General features: G+C 42.8%; 1 protein-coding gene across 1 annotated transcript in view; it reads right to left on the reverse strand.

Annotated features, from left to right (window-relative positions):
- The window catches only part of LRMDA (leucine rich melanocyte differentiation associated), a 529,620-nt gene that overhangs the window by 450,146 nt on the left and 59,169 nt on the right, over positions 1–20,305 (reverse strand). The gene's annotated exons all lie outside the window — the stretch shown is intronic.

The raw sequence follows: 20,305 nt of genomic DNA on the forward strand, positions 1-20,305 counted from the left end.
CCATACTCTAAGTTTTTCCTGTGTCTTCATCCTTCGTGAAAGGGCAGAATCTTGTATTTGTGCTAGCCTCAAAGGGAAAGAGGTTGGCATTTCCTGAACTCTGCCTTTATGTAAAGAAATATCTGCCATCCAGAATAGTTGCTGTTCTTCATTAAACTATTTGTCATGCTCTCTGGTTGGGTAACATCATTAGTGTAGTACATCCTAATCATGTGGAGCTCAAACATTTCTCTGCCAAATCACGTGGAGGATTATTTCACTGAGCCTAACCCACTCCCAGGAGGTCGCCTAAGGTGAGATGCCACACCCCTGAAATAATTAATGGTACCCCTTTCTCCCTGCTCAAGAAATTATAGAGGAAGGCAGGCTCTAATGTGAATCTGCTCTAATTTAGATGAGTGTACATCATTCACTAACTTCAGTACTTAATCATTGGTAAACATTTGCTTATGGCCTTGCTCATGAAATGATTCCTAAACTTGACCACTGAGTCCTGGTAAGACCCCAAACTATCTTTGGGGTCTACCAGCAGCAAAGCCTGGAGCCACCTCCACAGCACCATGGCTCCCCATAAAGTCTCCAGTATAAAGCAGTGCACATGGGGAATGGGTCAACATTTTGACAAGGTGGGTTCTTTCTGTGGGTCAAGAGAGGCTCAATTTTTGGCAACTCAACCTATTTGGCGACAGGAGAAAGGCTCAAGGACTGCATGATCCACCAAGGTCACTGACTCACTCTGTAATAAAAAGAACTCCATTACCTCCATCAGCACCATCAAGCCACAATGGAGCTCCCACCAATATGCTAGAGGCCACAGCAAAGGCTGGACATCTCATGCCGTGTCTGTCAAAGTTTTCTCAAACCTTTCTATCAGTTCATAGAAGGATTTGGTCCTAGATGATCCCTTTGACCATGGAAGTGACTCAGTCTTCTGTATGATTCCCTCAGACCACAAGAGCCAAATTCAGATGACTGTTCTTGGAAATCCAGTTCACTCTCTACTTGGCCTGGTAAGGCTGTATGACACCTGGGTGAAATGTGTAGCAGAAATCAAAATGTGCCAGAATTCTAAAATGAATAAGCATTTATTTATCCGTAATAGATCCCCTGACCTGGGGAGAAGTCATCTGTAGGAGGGTTTGCCCTCCAAGTCACCTGTTCTATAATGCTGCCCTGGGACTCTGTTAACTCTGGGAAGGTTTGAGTGTCCTTTATATACTCCATTCACCCTTTGAGGGTAACTCACATAAAATGCCAAGTGATAAACCACTTTTGGGAGACTGAAGCATTAACATGCCTTGGTTGGGTCTCTTACCCAAACTATTCCCTTGCTGATATAATCCAATACAGTCTCCGTTTCTCTGTCTTCCTCCTTTGTGATCATGACACTGAACTTGGCTTTACTACTAAGTCTGTGGCTCACTGAAGACCATCTCTGCCTGGTAAGTCTGTAGGGACAAAATTCTGCTGAAAGGTGGCCTTTTTCTTCCTAGCAAAGATTCCCAATTTGTAAACTCCTGCATTGGAGATCAAGCTGATGCAAGGAACTGGTTACTGCCCAGTCCAAGTGCTAACCCAGTTATAATTATTGCTGTCTGAACACAAGAGCAAGAGTTATCAGATCGACATGTAGAGCAGAGAGGGACTCTGGCAGCTCAAGAGGCTCCTAGAAAATGGCTGAAGAGTCTTACCAGCCCCCATTACAGCCCTAGAATGGCTCTCAAATGTGGGTACTGAACAGACAGAGCATCAAAGATGGAAAGAGAGAAGCTACACTGGCTGGGTGAATCTCAACAAAATCCAGATTCTCTTTCATGTCAAAATGGTCCCCCTCAGGAACCTTGTCGATCAAAATGGCTGCCATACGAGCATAGCCTCCTCTCAAAGATGCCATCTGGGAAGACTGCTTGCCCCAAGGGAACTCAGTGAGATTCCACTTCAAATGGGATTTGAACCTTTGACCTCGAGGTCGAAGTGCTTCTGGGAAGGGAGGGTAGAAATATAATAAGGGAAGGGAAGATCAAAGTGAAATATAATAAGGGAAGTGAAGATCAAAGTCTTGCTTGGAAGCTCACATCTAATAAAAAGGTCTGAGACTTCTTACCAATGGATTCATCAAGGGTTTAGTATATGAAACTAAGAACAGAAAGGCTGGGGTTCTAGTCCTAACTTTCACTGGACAAGTCATTTTTACCTTCTCTAAGCCTCGGTTTTCTCACCTGTAACCTGGGTTACCTGAATTTTAAAAAAATTTCTACAGCTCACTCTAGACCTAAAAAGATATAATTCTTTGAATCCATTCTCATCCTCCATATTTACCTTTTCTAAGTAGAGCATTCAAGATAGTTTATATGCATTGGCCCCTAAAAGCAATTAACTGAAATATCAGCTCTACCTGTTTGATTTGTACTTAATTCCTACAGCAGAGTGGAGCCCTGTTCTGCTGCATCTGAAGGAACACGCATGCTTACAAGGCACACATGGGGGCATCTCACATCAATCCCCTCAGGGCCCACAGTAGCCCCATCCCATCCCACCTCAGCACATAAATGATGAGTGATAACTCGCCATGTCACACTGTGCTTTCTGCACATCCAAGCTGGCAGTACTCGCTGCATCCAGGACCTGGGAAACATCAGAAGTTTTGGGATTCTTCCTCGTTTCCATTCCCATCATGCTCCCTGAGCCTGCTCGGTTCAGAGAAAGGTTGCCGGCTCCATCTGGCCAACCCGCCTCCCCTACCCCCCCGGCCATTCTCTCCCTCACCACTCCTGTCCCCCCTAAGGAGTTTCTGCCCATTTTGTCACTTCCACCTGTTCTGACAGGTTCCCTTGCCTGACCCCGAGATAGCCCTTGGGGACATTAATCATATAACAGCCGGAGCCGTGAAAGAAACAAGGGTTTGGCTGGATACTGTTACCGTCTCTGTCACCTACTAATCATGTCCTATGACACGGAGGGGCTTAATCAGATGGTCTGCTCTCTCATTAATCATCCTGGGCTCACTCAAACTTCACAGAGAGATTAAAGTTTAGCTCTGCTGGCTCCCCGCACCTCCTCCTGTCTCACCCTCCTCTAAAGCAGTTTCACTCAGGGTCCCTCTCAGGTTCCTTTTGCTTTGCCAACTGGCAGGGCAGCTTGAAGTGTCCGATGCCTACCACCACCACGACATGCAGGGAGGGGGGACAAGTCCTTGCTACCTTTCTATTCTCCCCTCTCTGCCTCCCAATCCACAGAATAGGTTCAGGGAGAGGGAGATCAGAAACCCATTTCATGGGAAGGCTGAGAATCACAGACCTATGCCTGTACTAAAGAGGCAGATGACGATTCACATCTATGAACCTTAAAGAACTAATAAACGAGACTTTTCCTGTACTTAACCAAGAGCAAGGAAAATTAAATAAAACCATCATTTTAAAAAAAATGATTAAAACAGGCTTTTGTGGCACAGTTGGCTGGACTGTGGCTCCACCACAGGGAAAGGCATTCTGCCTCTGAGGATGCCATCCCAGGATCATCCCCACTTGCCACTCTATGAAAATTATAGCTTCAAGCAAGTCAAAAATAGCCTGTATCTTTGACAAGTTCTTTCCACACCAAAATAAAAATCACTGAAAAGACCCTCCCAAAAATGTCCCGTACGTGAGAGCCAGAATCCATCTTAGCTCAGCTGATTCATTCTTAACCTATTTGGAACTTTCGGGGCTTCAAAGAGGAAAAGCAAGTCCCAGCAAAGGCCCTCAGCAAATGGCTTCTGTCCGAGTGTTGGTTTTGTACTTGCTCCGGGTGCTGTTGACTTTCGCAGTGCTGTACGATTAAGGGAAACAAGGATAATATTTGCCCTCAGAGCCAGGAAAGAACAAATATTTTATCAACATCTAAATCATCTCTCATCTGGCAGGGGAGGAGGGGCTGAAGCCTCAGCTGTACACACATAGTAAGCTGATGAGGGTGACGAGAGGGGCTGCTGGGGGAATCTTCTACCTGTGTAAACTTGACCTTTCGATACCTGAGAGCGTATCCACTGCAAAGAGCGCTCTCTGTGAAAATCCAAAACACCTCTTCCTTTCCAGATGCCCCCACCACTACCCCTCATCCCAGAGTAACTGCCCCAGTGCCATCCTGCTGCCTGCCTTGTTCACTGCCAAATGTACAAGCCAGGCTTGGGACTTGGGAAGGTGAGGTATTTCTGTGGATATTTTGGGGATGATGAGGGCTTGCCCTGTTGTTATGTTTGTTTCTATTCACTGATCCTCCACCACTTGCCCAGAAATGACAGTAGGTGGAAACACTATCTTTCATTACACAAAGTATAAATAGTGTAATCTATCAGCGCCGTCAATCACAATGATTGATTACAGGCTGTCATAGAGAAGAGTGACATATTAGAAAAGTTTTGTTAACAATGCCTATTGCTAGTCAGCCTGCCACAGAGGCTGGTGATTAATGTGTTGTCAGCCTGTAATCCCACACCCTTGGCTAATGAGGCAGGAATTTATCATCTTTACAGAGTGGCAGATGTCAGGGAGAAAGGAATCCAAGTGCTGGAAACAATATACTTTTTCTTACTAGGCCTGACAAGTCTGACAGGCCGAAAAAACCCACAAAGCAGCTTTGTATAAGCACCAACTTAAAACGAAGAACTTTTCATTTGGCATCTTCGCTTTAAATAGTGCTGCAAACCAGCCTCGATCCCTTCAAGAAAAAAAAAAAAAAAAAGAAAGAAAGAAAGAAAGAAAAAAAAGGACACGAAGAGAGGAGGACACAATGCTGAGTTCTGTGAACTTTGCACCCCGTTGTTGACAGCTGAGACCCCAGGAAGAGGTTGCTATGGCGAGCAGACAGCTTTCTTTGGAAGAGGAGTCCAGGGTAACGTTTCACTTTTACCTGTGAACTTGCGACTAGGAGGAAAACACAGCGTCCAATGGAGGCTGGGGACAGCAGCTTCCCTTGCCACTGCCTTGGGACAGCTTTTACCTGGAGACACATCTCCCTTTCTAGAAACACCGCCCTTTCTGTTGTGGATGAGAAATGGGAGTGGGCAGGAGATAAGAAAGGGGACTCTTCACTGGTCAAAAAAAAAAAGCAACACAGCAGGGAGGGAGGACCCTTGGAAAATGACTTTCACCAGTGCTCTGCCCTTATTTCAAACTACTTTCAGGCTGATTTTTTTTCCATCTCATCTTCTCCCCTCCCATTCATATCTTCCATTTTTCATATGTGGAAATGACTAAAAATTCTCTAAACCAAGGAACCAAGTGCCTTGTCCCTTTGCATCCCATCCCATCAACTGCATCTGCCACATCTCCACACAATTCTAACAACAGAAGACCCTGGACCCTTCTTAAGACCCTTTGGGCAAATCTTGGATCTTCTAAGACACTGAGATGCTTCGGAATCTTGGCTGTGTATTTCAACTTTGCCTAGATTGTCCATTCTGTTCCAAGTAACTCCTAAGGACCACCCCACACAGGAGACACCCAATCTTTTCCATGGAGTATTGAAGACATTTCCAAACTTGAAGATTGAAACTCTTCTCTCAGCACTGATGCATTCTGCCCATACTCGAGCTAGGAAGAGAGCCGGGGGGAAAGACCTGTCTGGTCTGGAAAGTTCTCCAAGCCAGTACCCTGTGAAGACGCAGTGTGATGCTTGTTCTCATGTCAATCTCTGAGGAAGGGAGCAAATCTTAAGTGGCAACATTCTGACGGATGTAACCCTTTTTCAAACACAGATCCCTCTGCTAATGTACACAGATGCAATGCACAAAAACAAAGAGGGAGACGGCAACCAGAGGAGAAAAACTCTGCCTTCTGTCAGCAGCACCCTCAGGCGAGAACACACAGCAAAGCATTAAGTAATTTCATCTCCAAAAGGCAGCACTCTGGCATTAAGATGCACAGGATCCCTGGAGCCCAGACACACCCAATGCACTGAGAGATGGGCTTAGTGGGCCAGGAACCCACACGCCCAAGAAGAAACTCTGGGCAATGCCCGTGCGTGCCTCTCGGGTCTTCCCCACATCCAACATGCTGAAGGCTGTAGACCTGTGAGGGGCCTGGGGTCAGAGGCTGGACAGCTGGAGGAGTAGCTGGAAGCACCCCACCAGCTCTTTGGGGGATCAGCATAAGAGGCGAGCTCGACGCCGATGTGAATCAGACGGCTCTGAGTGAAGGCTGACGAGGGCGGCGCCGGCTCCACTCTGCCCCGGCCGCCGCTGTCCTGGCCCCAGATCTCACTTGGCGATAAGCAAGGAGCAGTGCAGATGCCCCTCTCCCCTTATCCCCCAGGCCCAATGTGCTGAGAGACAGGTGCTGAGTGAGCCTCCAGGCCGTGGCCGGGTGCTCGGTGGGTCTCCCCCAGCTCTGGTCCTCACAGCAACAAGGACACAGAGCGCCCATCTGGCCCTCCTGCCTACCAGCCCCCTCCCTCCCTTCCCCTGCTCGCTCATGCAGCTTTCATTAACTCCCCCAGCCTGCAATTTCCATCCATTTGACGACAGATTAGAAGTAGATTTCAAAAAGCAAGTCGCTTGACCTCCCATAATGTGCTTCTCTTAATTACATTAAAGATTTTCCAACGTAGCCATACTGGGTTTGACAGGTAAGGGCTTAATCAACTTCAGGTGGCCACTTTTAAGTGCTCCCCGCACTGGGGCCATGACGTTGGCGTCACCTACGCTCCCAACATGGTTCTAATTTAAATGGCTAATTTTGACACGAGGAAAAGATGAGGGCCCACGGAGGCCCCACCACCTCGGTGGGGGTGATTTCTAAATTAGGATTAATGCAGCAAGCTGCAGCCTGGTTGGAGGTTTATTTTATGGAGGTTAGAGCAAGTAAATAACATTTATCCTTTGTATATGTCTGCATATAATTACAGTAAAGTTTTCTTGTGTGTTAAATTATACAAACTCTTCAAAAGTGGGTGCCTAATGTCTTTTTCTAAAGCTGTGTTATTATTTTGGTCAAAAGTTGTTTACATTCAACAAATTCAATTTACTAAACTTTGACATGTTTGCACAACTGCATATAATTTATGCTGGAAGCCTGAATCATGACTTTCAAATGAACTTTCTCGCTTCTGAATTGGTGGATTGGGGGTGGAACATCTAGGTGTGCTAGCCTGCTCCATCACGTTTCCATGGCCATCACTTTATTTCATCGTTCTCTCCTAAAGTCTTTTAATCATCTGGTAAATACTTATTCAGTATCTACTGTGGTTGAAGCATTATGCTAGGTGCTGAAGATATAATGATAGGGGCTTCCCTGGTGGCGCAGTGGTTGGGAGTCTGCCTGCCGATGCAGGGGACACGGGTTCAAGCCCTGGTCTGGGAGGATCCCGCATGCCGCGGAGCCACTGGCCCCGTGAGCCACAACTACTGAGCCTGCGCGTCTGGAGCCTGTGCTCCGCAACGAGAGGCCGCGATAGTGAGAGGCCCGTGCACCGCGATGAGGAGTGGCCCCCACTTGCCGCAACTAGAGAAAGCCCTCACACAGAAATGAAGAGCCAACACAGTCATAAATAAATGAATGAATAAATAAATAAATAAATAAATAAATTTAAAAAAAAGATATAATGATGAACAAAAAATGATATGGTCCTTGTCCTGAGGACCTTAAAGATTATTTAAGGGAATGGATAAGCAAAATAATATGAAGACATATGTGTTAAATTGCAAAGGCAAGAAGGGCTAGGAAGGAGAGGTATATGCTTCTTTGAGGACCCATAAAAAAAGGCAGGATCTGGTCTTGGAAGAAGGCATCCCTGGGGAAGTGATACAGTTAAGTCCCCTACGTACGAACGAGTTCCATTCCGAGAGCGCATTCATAAGTTCAATTTGTTTGTAAGTCCAACAAAGTTAGCCTAGGTACCCAACTAACACAATCAGCTATACAGTACTATACTGTAATGGGTTTATAATACTTTTCACATAAAGAATACATAAAAAACAAACACAAAAAGTAAAGACACCATTGTTAATCTTATAGTACAGTGCATTGAAAAGTACAGTAGTACAGTACAACAGCTGGCACACAGGCGCTGGCATTGAGTGAACAGGTAAGAAGAGTTACTGACTGGAGGAGGGAGAGGACGTGGGAGATGGTAGAGCTGAAGGATCTTCAGCAACAGGAGTTGGAGGGCGAGCTGCAGTTTCACTCACGCCTTGCGTGACTGGACATGCGAACGCACGTTCGCATCTTTGAAAGTTCGCAACTTGAAAGTTCATATGTAGGGGACTTACTGTAATGTGAGCTGAGAACAGAAGGAGGAGAGTGACAAAGTTAATGAAGTTACTAAAGAGGGAATGCCGAATGTTTTCAGGCAGAAGGAACAGCACGGGCAAAGGCTCGTGGTAGGATGGAGAGTGGCACTTTAGAGAGACTAGAAAGGAGGTGAGTGTGTGTGCGGAGTGGGGGTGGAGGACTGGGCGTGTGTGTGAGGGGTGTTGATGGTATGAAACAGAGCTGGGCAGTTGGTAAGAGAGCCAGGCTATGCAGGGTGGTGTAGACCAAGTAAGGGAGTTTGCTCTTTATCCTAAAGGTAAGACTAAGCAGTGCAAGGTTTGAAGCGGGAGAATGACTTGATTTGTTTGCATTTTGCAAAGATCTGTTGAAGGGGGCAGAGTAGATTGTCAGGGCTCAAAAGCTGATAAAGGTAGATCAGTTTGGAGGCTATTATAGTAGTCCTGAATTTAAGAAATGCAAACCACAAACATGATATGGTTTAAACTTGGGTGATGAGGGTGAAGGATGAGAGTGGATGGCTTTAAGAAGCGGTAAGGAAGTAAACTGGTAGGATGTTGGGACCAATGGGTCAACTCTTAGGTCTCCAACAAGAAGGCAGAGACACCTCTGGAGCTCAGGGGACATGTCCCTAGGTACACACCGGCGTTAGTTGAAACTGGATATAGGTGAGACCACCAAGAAAGGAAGGTCAGACTGAGAAGAAGAGAGGCTCTTGGGCTGAGACATTTCAACATTTACTGGCTGGATGAACATGGATGAGCCTGTAAAGAGATGGGTAAGAGTGGCCAGGGAGGTGGCTGAAAAACCACATCGGTCATAAAAACCAAGGAAAGACTGTGCTTCAAAAAGAAGGTGTGAACAATAGCTTTTACTACTGCTAAAAAGCCAAGCAAGATACACACTAAAAGTTCCCTTGGATTTAGCCACTTGGAGGTCACTGGGAATTAAACAAATGGCGGGGTAATGGGTTCAAAACCCACACTGATCTAGAACAGAGTTAATTATTGAATAAGTTGAAGGTATAAAAATGGAGACTATGGGAATAGGCAACTCTTTTGAAAAGTCTGACACTAAATAGAGAAGAGAAAGGGCTGTATAGGGCTATGGGTAGAATGGTTGTTTGTTTAAAGGAGAGAACTGAGAGTTCTCAAAAAATCTGATGAGAAAGATTGTGTTGTGAGGGAGAGGTTGACTATACAAGACAAAGAAGGAAAAAACGACTCTGCTTTCACCAGAGGGGGAACCAAATGATGGTATCCTTCCTTAGATAGGAGGGAGACTTAATTGATTTTGCTGTATGCTCCTGTAAGAGATTTCTCTAGAGAATGGAATGAACATTTCTTTTATCAGCAGACCTAAAGGTATCCAAGGATGAAGGCAGGCCTTGTCACTGACACTGTTAAAGCCATGCAAAGTCTTTCTTGGGCTCCACGAAAAGTGGTCAGCATTTTGGAAGGAGAGGAGAGAGAGACAGCTCCTGGCCAGGCCCGCTGGGAGCTCAGGATGTGCCCTAAGGTCCCACAGCTCCAGGGGTAAGCTGGAGCCCCTGACCTGTTGCTGAGGGAGGCCAGAGCCAAGGCGAGTTAGGATTGTGGGGTATCTGGATGAGCAGCTGGCACTTAGGTCTGTCTTTCACATTTTCGTATCTTTTCTGTCCTTTCAGGAATATGCTGCCCATTGACCAATAATTGTCTACAATGTGATAAGCTACACTTGACCTTATGGGAAACAGGCAGAAAATAAAAGCATAACTATTATCTTTGCATAATTAATAGAGCAATTGGAGTAAGACGACACACATGCTTGAAATAAGAACAGTAACTCAGCAAGAGTGCTTTCCAAGATTTAGAGCGAAAGGGTTGGTCTAGAAAGGCTTCTTGGAGGAGGTAGAACCTAAACTGTGTGGCAGGTTAACTAAGTAGGATTTGCTCAGTGCTTAAGTAGAGGGCAGGGCATTGAGCTGTATTTCCTATATCACACTCAACATTTTTTCCTAATAATAAAAAAAAATTTAACGGAAGAAAAAATAAACACAGAAAACTATAAAGAAATCAAAAGTCACCTGCAACTCCAGTACCCAAAGATAAATGTGATGAACATCTGGATAATTTTCCTTCCACTCTTTTCTCTAATTTTTTATGTGTGGGTGTGTATGCATGCCTGTATACACATGTATCGCATGAACACCCAAATGTAATGTGGATCTGTTTACGCAAGTCTCTTGTTTTCTAGACAGCGTTCTGGTTTTCTGCTAGGAAGACGCATGGGTGTTTTACATCACAGACATGCACAAGGCAGAAATGAAATCCCCCCACAGTCCTACCTCCAGAGACACATCTGGTCCAGCCATGGAGGCACCGTGGGTTGGGCCCAGGCTAGGGGTCCCAGTGACTCGCTGATGACACATTTGTTGACCCATTAGCTGGATCAGAGACCCCATTACTGAAAAACACCTATGCAGGCAGCAAGCAAGCCCTCTCCCTTCCCTGGCTCTGGTGGCGAGACATTTAGAGGCTGGTATTTCCCCAAGCTTGAAATAAGCAGAGATAAAGGTGCCATATTTCCATTTGGTATAAATTTCTCATTTCTTCAATGTCTTTTAGACTCAGCAGTAATTCTACCTTATCCTGTGGATGACAGTACTGCTCTTGAGATGAAGACTTAATGATTCTGGCTAGGTCTCTGCCTAGAAAAGACTCTTTTCCCCTGAGGGGAGAAATATTCCAGGACTGGGTCCTGGCAGGAACCAGAATTCAATACAAGTAGTTCAAATGAAGAAACATTAAAGAAAGGACACTTTAAAGGGCAGGATGAGAGGAAGCGCCAGCATGTGGAGGTACCCAGAGACTAGCAAGAGGGGAGCTGTTACCACCCAGGGCTGAAGGGCTCAAGGGAGAAAACAGTGTTGAAAGACACCAGGGAGAACCAAGGTCATGGAGGAAGGTCTCCACTCCTCAGGGGAGATGGAGGTGACCAGCACGGATGGGGTACAAGGAATCAAGAGGTGTTTTCACTGAATTCTAGAAACAGGGTGAGAGTGAGGTCCTGGCCCAACCCCCAAAGGTCCACACTGCCTGATGGAATGGCCAAGGCCATGACCAGGAGGCACAGAGCACAAGAACATCATCTCATTGCACATCTAAGGCTGTGGCTCTCACACTATAGTCCCTGGGTGAGCAATCTCAGCATCACCTGAGCACTTGTCAGGAATGCAAATTTTTGGGCCCATCCCAGTCCTACTGAATTAGAAACTCTGGGAGTGGGGCTCAGGAAACTGTTTTAACAGGCCCTGCAAGCTGCAGTTTGAGAACCCCTACTCTAAGCCAAGAGGGTGCCTTTGAAGAGGTCTAATGAGAAACACCTGGAAGGGCTGATCCAGCCCAGCCAAGGCAACTGACTAGCCACATGTGGGCCTCTACCCCGTCCTCCGCCCACACCCATCCTCCCCCTACCCCCATATTAGAGAAGGCCCAGAATCTGGGAAGCAATGAGTTCTTGTGAACAAACAATGCTTGAAATAAGCTCTCTGAAGTTCAGGCTGTGTCTGAGCAGAAATAGCTGCTCTGGGGCTCCAGGGGGGATACTTTAGAATGATGGAGACTCTGTTACCAGCAGCCTCTGCCTCTGAGGACTCTCTCACTCTGGCAAAAGGATGGACATGACCAGGACTCTGCTATTGCTAACACCACTGGGAGATGATGTATTTCTGCTAATGGTACCTTCTGTTGCTACAGAGAAGCTGCTCCAGCTTCCTCTTGTCCCGCAGAGAATCTGGCAGCCTCTAGAAGATGTAATAGAGACCCGAGGACATTTGTAAGATGCACGACACAGGAAGGGTGTTTTCAATTTTATTTACCTTCCGCCTCCTACAAGGAACCAATAGTTAGTACCACACTGCATCACAAGCCCAGCACACACCAAGAGTGGGCCTGGGGGAGACTGAATAACCCTTGTCAAGTTACGAGGGGTGATCACATAGAGGCTTGTGACAGGCCCCTCCAAATACACAATAACCGAGAATTAGCTTAAGGAAAGCAGGAGGGTCTCAGGATGGAAATGGGGAAACGACACAGGGATGTTTTATGGCTAGACACCAATAGGGGTTCCCATCCACTGCCTGAAGAACAAATAGTTTGTGAATTCGTTCTCGGTACACTATTGACAGGCTGAGAGGGAAAGCAATTATTTGGGGACTAAGTAAGACCTTAAGTTTTTAAGTACAGTGGGCGAAAATATTCAGCAGCTTAGGTTTGTATTGCAAAAGTGTACCATAAACAAAATTGGAATACCTCTTAAATGTCAGACGTGTTCACACTTATACACAGGCACTGATAGTTATTGAAAGCAGAATTATTTCAAATGGAGGTAACAGCAATGTCAACAAGGCTTGCATTCACCCACTCATTTTTTCATTCAATAAATGCTTACTGGGCACGGTATTAGTTTCCTAAGGCTGCTATAAAAACTCACTGCAATCTGGTCACTTAAAACAATAGAAATGTATTCTCTCAGCGTACTGGAAGCCAGAAACCTGAAATCAAGGTGTCAACAGGGCCACACTCTGATAGCTCTAGGGGAGAATCCTTCCCTGACTCTTCCTTCCAGTTTCTGGTGGCTGCAGGTATTTCTTGGCTTGGGGTTGCATCACTCCAGCCTCTGCCTCCATCTTCCCATGGCTTCTCCCATGTCTCTGTGTCTGTTTCCCCTTTTCCTAGCTTGTAAGAACCTATCGCTGAATTTAAGGCCCATTCTACTTCAGGGTAATTTCATCTTGGGAATCTTTAATTACATCTGCAAAGATTCTTTTTCCAAATAAGGTCACATTCACAGGTCCTAGGTGGACATATCTTTGGGGAGGCCACTATTCAACCTATTGCAGGCACTTACTATGAACTTGGCATCGTTCTATGGGATCAGGATACATCCATGCAAAAAATGTAACAAAATCCCTGCCTTTGTGGAGCTCAAATTCTAGGAGGGGAGACAAATGGCAAATACTAAGCATAATAAATACGTTCAATGTATTTTCTTAAAAAGTGGTAAGTGTTCTGGAAACAAAATGTAGAACAAGGTAAAAAGGGTCCCTGCTGCTGGGGTGATACTGATGGGGGGCAGTTTACAGTATTAAGTAGAGTGGTTCAGGTAAGCCTCACTGAAAAGGTAAGATCAGGAAAGGCCTGGAGAAAGTAAGGGAATTTCACCATAAGAGTAGCAGAGAGAAGAGCCTTCCAGGCAGAGGAAATGGCTCAAACAAAGCTGTGAGGGCAGGAGCTTGCTTGGCATATGATAGAAGCAGCAAGGAAGCCAATGTGGTTGGAACAGACTGAGAAGGGGTGAGTATAGGGGAGGAGACCCAGAGAGGCCAGGTAAGGGAGGGCCTTCCAGGGACATGGGAAGCCAGTTCAGGAGTCACATGGAGGAGGGACCCAGAAACTCAGTCTGGCATCTTTCCAACCATCCACTCATCTACCCAAAACTTCAGCCCATCTTGTGACCCTAGCAGGGACCTGGCCAAAAGACAGAAGGCACAATCACCTGGGATTTTTAAAAGGAGGAAGATTTTTATTTACAGGAATGTGGGCAAGAGAAAGGAAATTAACGGGGATGCTGAGGGCCCAGGGCTAGCAACGGTAGAAATCCAGTACTAACACGCGTGGAAATATGGAAGTGATCGTGTGACCTAAACTCTAGTCCTGGGTGGGCACAGCCAGAGCCACAAACTGCAGGGCAGGAGCAGGAAGGGAAATAGCCCTACTTCTCTCTCCTCCCGCTTTCTGATCTGGTGGTGCTTCTCATTGTCTAAATCCAACCAGAAGCCAGGAAGCAGTGGAATCTGGCAGTCAGGGCAGAGCCCACCCACCAGGACAGAGAGCAAGGTAAAGAAGGGCAAGTAGGAAACGTTTGCCTGGGATGGCAAACAGGAAATAGGTGACACAGTCTAGTGCCATCCCTGGAGATTCTGTGGAGGATAAAAGAGCTGCGGTCCCTGCCTTCATGGTTCTTGTGTTCCGGTGATGAACAGACATTAAACAAATACAATTAAAAAAAAAAGAAAGCAGGTGGATCCTAGAAGAAATTCCACCCCCACCCAGAAGAAGCAGATAGTAGGGCGCTTTTAGCCTAAGGGAAGATACCAGTCTGCATCCTCTTGAGGCCACTAAGGCTCTGATAGAAAATGCAAAGTCATTTTGGCTTGAACAGTCAGAAGATGGATACAACTATCCACTACAATTTGGGAAAAGGGCCTGAGTGAAATATGCTACCACAACCAAGAGGGGTGAAAACACGTTCATCGGCTTCAGGAAGTATGTGAGAATAAGACCAACTCCATGAAGCTGCCTTTGTTTAAAACCTGCACACAAGCCCATGGCCAGAAAGGCTTCAGAGGTTCCATATGCCACAACACAGTGGGAGAACAAAGGCTCCCGGGCCTCAGAAGATCAGTAAAGGTCAGGTAGTCCAACACTTGCAGGATGGGGAATCTCTCCCATGAGTACCCCGAAGCACTCCTCATAATGGGGAAACGCATCACCTTTGGAGGGAGCTCTGACTGTTAAAAGGAACTTCTTTATGCTGAACTGCATTGTGTCACGTTGTATCTTCCAGGCAGGAAGGTTATGAAATTGCTAGGGAAGGTCTAAAGGAGACAGGAACAACCATGCTAGGAGCACCTGGGAAGGCTACTATGTGAGAATAGTTAAGATGACCTCCATGCCTTTCTTGTTTCAATAAATGAAAAGTCAGGGCCCCTGGGGAAGACTGAAACTCAAAAAGTGATATGATTAAAATTCACAGAGTCAAAAGGGGAGAGTGGATTCCTCAAAAAGTTAAACACAGAATTACCATATAACCCTGTAACTCTGCTCCTAAGTATAGAGTCAAAAGAATGGAAATGGTACTCCAAAAAGTACCAGTACATGTACATGCATGTTCATAGCAGTGCTATTCACAACAGCCAAAAGATGGAAACAGTCCAAATGTCCATTATCAAATGAACTGATAAATTTTGGTATATATCAATAAAATCAGCCCTCTGTATCTGCAGGTTCTGCATCTGTGGATACAACCAACTGCAGACAGAAAATATCTGGCAAAAGAAAACTTTTTCTAGAAAGTTCCAAAAAGCAAAACTTGTATTTGTCCCATGCAGGTTACGATTTACATAGCATTTACATTATATTTACAATTATTTATATAGCATTTACATCTTGCTAGGTATTATAAGTAATCTAGAGATAATTTAAGGTATACAGGAAGACATGCATAAGACATGCATAGGTTATATGCAAATACGACACCATTTTATTTAAGAGACTTGAGTATCCATGTATCTTGGAACCAACCTCCCACAGATACCAAGGGATGACTGTATATACAGTGAAATATTATACAGCCACAAAAAGAAATACAGTACTGATGCATACAATAATGTAGATGAACCTCAAAAATATTACGCTAAGTGAAAGAAACTAGTCAAGAAAGGTCACAAATTGAAGACTCAATTTACAGGACATATCCAGAAGAGATAAATCTACAAAGCCAGAACGTAGACTGCCGATTGCAGGAACTGGGGAAAGGAGGGAATGGGGAGAAACTGCTTAATGTATAAGGGAGTTGACTTTGGAATGATGGAAATATTTGGAACTAGATAGAAGTGGTGGCCACACAACACCTTGAATGTAGTAAATGCCACTAAATTGTTCACTTTAAAATGGTTAATTTTATGTTATATGGATTTCACCTCAATAAATTATTTTTAAAGAGTCAGAAAGCAGGATGAGTACAGATGTGGTCATCAAATTCTACCATATTAGAATTTTTGGTAAAGCTAGGTTTACTACCAGGTAACAAATCCAAGAACCTAATTACACCAAAAAGTACACCAGATAAAAAAATAAATTGGTTCAGAAAGGTATAGATCAGTGCTTTTTAAACAATCTGTAGTGAAGGAAAAATTTTATTGTTGCTGTTATTTTGAATTAAATTTCCAATCTCTTACGGGTCAATACTATCATAAAATAAAAATGAATTACTAGGACTTACAGCTTCCACCTAGAATATAGGAAGCTGGAAAGAATATTACTCATGCACCACCAACAAGAAAAAGCTGGATAATTTGCAAAATCATTGTCTTCATCCTATTAGGAAACCGAGGAAGATAAGGTCTCCATAAAAGTGGGTTAAAATAAGTTCACATTTTCAGAGGACTGCTAAAATCCAAGTGTGGGCTAGCAGGACAGAATAGACAAACTCCTGGGAGCTGCAGACCCAGGAGAGTTCACACCTGCTCTTCTCCAAGGAGCTTACTGTGTGCTCACAGAGATAGACTCAGGGGGCAGGACTGGAGTCCAGGGCAGCTGTCCTCAAGCATACAGGCCTGGAGAAGGGGAATGATGCTGCTAGTGGAAAAACACAGAGCTCTTTACAATAACTCCTCCCCTAAAGGAACAAAGGCTTTAAATTACTGGGGTTATGCAGCAAATTCTACCATGTGGGAGCACAGATAAAGACCCACTGCATTTGAGGAGAGAGTAAAAGAATAAAGAACCTCTACCCTGTGGGGTAGATAGGAGACAATGCTGGATCCTGACTATTAAATGTCTTCTAAGGTTGCGGGAGGGGTCATCACTGAGCAAGTTCCACCCCTTGCAGAGCAAAGACTATTACCTAGATAAAGAGAGATACTCCATAGTATTAAAGAGGTCAGTTCACCAAGATGACATAACCATCTTACAACATTAGAGTTTCAACAGAGCTTCAAAATACATGAAGCAAAAAGTGATAGAACTGAAAGGAAAAACAGACAAATTCACAATTACAGGTGGAGATTTCATCACTCTCCTCTCAGTAATCGATAAAATAAGCAGACAAAATCAGTGCGGATGTAGAAGACTTGAACAACACCATTAACCAACTTGGCCTAACTGATATTATGAAGCTCTATATGAAACGACCAAAAATACACACTTTCTGAATGCACATGGAACATTTACTAAAATAACCACATTCTGAGATATAAACAAACTTCAACAAATTTAAAAGAATTTAAGGCATACAAACTGTTATATGACCATACAAAATTAAACTAATAATGAATACAAAAAGAGGTCTGGAATATTGCTAAATATATGGAAATTAAGCAACATATGTCTAGAGAACACATGATTCAAACAAGAAGTCATAATGAAATATAGATATTTTTTAATTGAATGAAAATGAAAAGTATAAAATTTGTGGACTTCAGCTAAAATAATGATCAGAGGAAAATTTATAGGACTAAATGCTTATTATATTAGAAACAAAGAAAGGTATCAAATCAGTAATCTAAGTTGGTTATTAATAACCTTAAGAAACAAGAAAAATAAGAGCAAATTAAAAGCAAAGTCTGTAGGGAAAAACAGGTTAATAAAGAGTAAAGCAGAATTTTTTTTTAATTATGAAAAAGGTCAGTAGTACCAAAAACCTGCTCCTTGAAAAGATCAATACAATTGATAAACCTCTAGGCAGAGCCAGATAAAAAAAGACAAGATACAAATTATTTATATCAGGAATTAAAGAGGAATATTAATGATACAGATATTAAAGACATTAAAAAGATAATGAAATAATATTCTAAACTAAGCCACAAAATTCACCTTAGATGAAATTGACATCTCTTTAAAGACAAAAATTACCAAAGCTCATACAAAAAAAAAATAGATAACCTGAATAGGCCTATATTAATCAAAGAAACTGAATGTGTAGTTAGAAATTTTTTGGCAATAACTAGGACAAGAAAGCCAATCAAAAACTACAGTCTCAGGTAACTTTACCAATAAATTTTATCAAACATGTAGATAGAGAATAATACCAATTAGATAGAAACCCATCCATAAAATAGGAGGTAATATTCCTCAACTCATAAGGCATAACCTCAACATCAAAACCAGATGAAAATATTAAAAAAAAAACTATAGACCAATATCCATCATGAACACAAATTACAAAACTTCTCAACAAATATTAGCAAATCAAATCTGGCAATATATTAAAAATATAATATATCATGATCAAATAGTGTATATCTGGGGGAATGCAAGGCTGGTTCAACATTGAAAAAACAATATAATTTCCTATATACACAAACTAAAGAAGATAAATTGTATAGTCACCTCAATAACTAGAAATACATTTGACAAAATACATCATCAATCATTTTTTATGATTAAAAGAGAAAAAAACACTCAGCAAATTAGAGAGAGGGCACCTCCTCAACCTGATAAAGGGATCTACCAAAAATCTATAGCTAACTTCATTCTTAGTCGTGAGAGACTAAATGCTTTCCCATTAAGATTGAGAACAAAACAAAGATATCTGTTCTCACTACAGTTATCCCCCATTATCTGCAGGGGGATATGTTCCAACGCCCCCAGTGGATGCCTGAAACTACAGATATTACTGGACCTTATATATACCACGTTTTTTCTTCCTATACATACCTAATGGTAATTTTAATTTATAAATTATGCAGGGTAAGGGACTAACAACAATAACTAATAATAAAATAGAACAATTACAACAATGCACTGTAATAAAGGCTATGTGAATATGCTTGCGCTCTCGTTCTCTCTCTCTCTCAAAATAGCTTATTGTAAAAATTTAATGCCTTTTTCATTTTAACTAAGCACTTATCATGCACTGTGGCTGTAACTTTTGCAGTCTGAGATGTGACAGCAAAACTAGCACAATTTTTTTTTCCTTCTTCACAATTTCATGGAGAGAAGATTCATTCATACCATAGAGCTTAGCAACATCAGCAAACAATATTTTCTTCCCTTATTAATTGGAGAACTTTCACCTTTTCACTTAAAGGAAAACTTCATGGCTTCTCTTTGGTATATCTGAATTGGTATATCAGCATCACTACTCTTGCGTTTTGGCGACATTATTAAGTAAAATAAGGGTTACTTAAACACAAGCACTGCAATACCAAAAGAGTTGATCTGATAACCAAGGCAGCTGCTAACTGATTAACTGACGGGATACACTACACAAAGGGGATGATTAACATATTGGGTGGGACAGTGTGAGATTTCATCATGCTACTTAGAACAACATGCCATTTTTAAAACTCATGAATTGTTTACTTCTGGAATTTTCCATTTAAAATTTTCAGACCACAATTGACCAACGGTAACAAACACAGAAAGCAAAACTGTGGGTAAAGAGGAACTACTGTATTCCCTATTCTACATAGTACTGTGGAATCGTGCTACTAAGATATTGTCCTTCTAAGTACTGTAGTTCTAAGCTGTGGAATACAGCAATAAATAGAAATAAAGAACATACAAATTGAAAGGAGGAAATTCAACCGTATCTGTTCATAGATAACATGATTGTCTACATAGAAAATCTCAAATGATTCACAAAAATATTCCTAGAAATAGTGAGTTTTTAGCAAAGTCACAAAAATAAATCGTACTTTTATAAACTAGCAGTGAACAACGAGAATTTGAAATTTAAAAAACAGTATGATTTAAAATAACAAAAACCACATAAGATACTTATGTATAGACCTAACAAAATATGAGCAAGATCTATAGCCTGAAAACTACAAAAACACTAATGAAAAAAATCAAAGATTTAAATGAATCAATAGAGATGTCATGTATGTGGACTTGCAGTCCATATTGTTAAGATGTCCATTGTCCCCTAAATGTTCTTTATATTCAAAACAGCTCCAGTCAAAGCCCCAGTATCAACAAGCTGATACTGAAATTTTAGGGAAAGGCAAAAGGGCTAAAATAGCCAAAAATATTTTTGAAAAAGAACAATGCCAGGGGACTTACATTATCTGATTTCAAGACATACTATAAAGCTACAATAATCATGACAGTGTGGTATTTGTAAAAGGATAGACTCATAAATCAATGAGACAGAATTAAGATCCTGGAGATACATCTACGCATATATGGCCAATTAATCCTGACAAAAGTACAAAGGTAATTAATTGGAGAAATAATAACCTTTCAACAAATGAAGCTGGAACAATTGGATACCTATATGTAAAAAACAAA

This window comes from Mesoplodon densirostris, chromosome 1 (genome assembly GCF_025265405.1).
Source record: "Mesoplodon densirostris isolate mMesDen1 chromosome 1, mMesDen1 primary haplotype, whole genome shotgun sequence".
Lineage (NCBI taxonomy): Eukaryota > Metazoa > Chordata > Mammalia > Artiodactyla > Ziphiidae > Mesoplodon > Mesoplodon densirostris.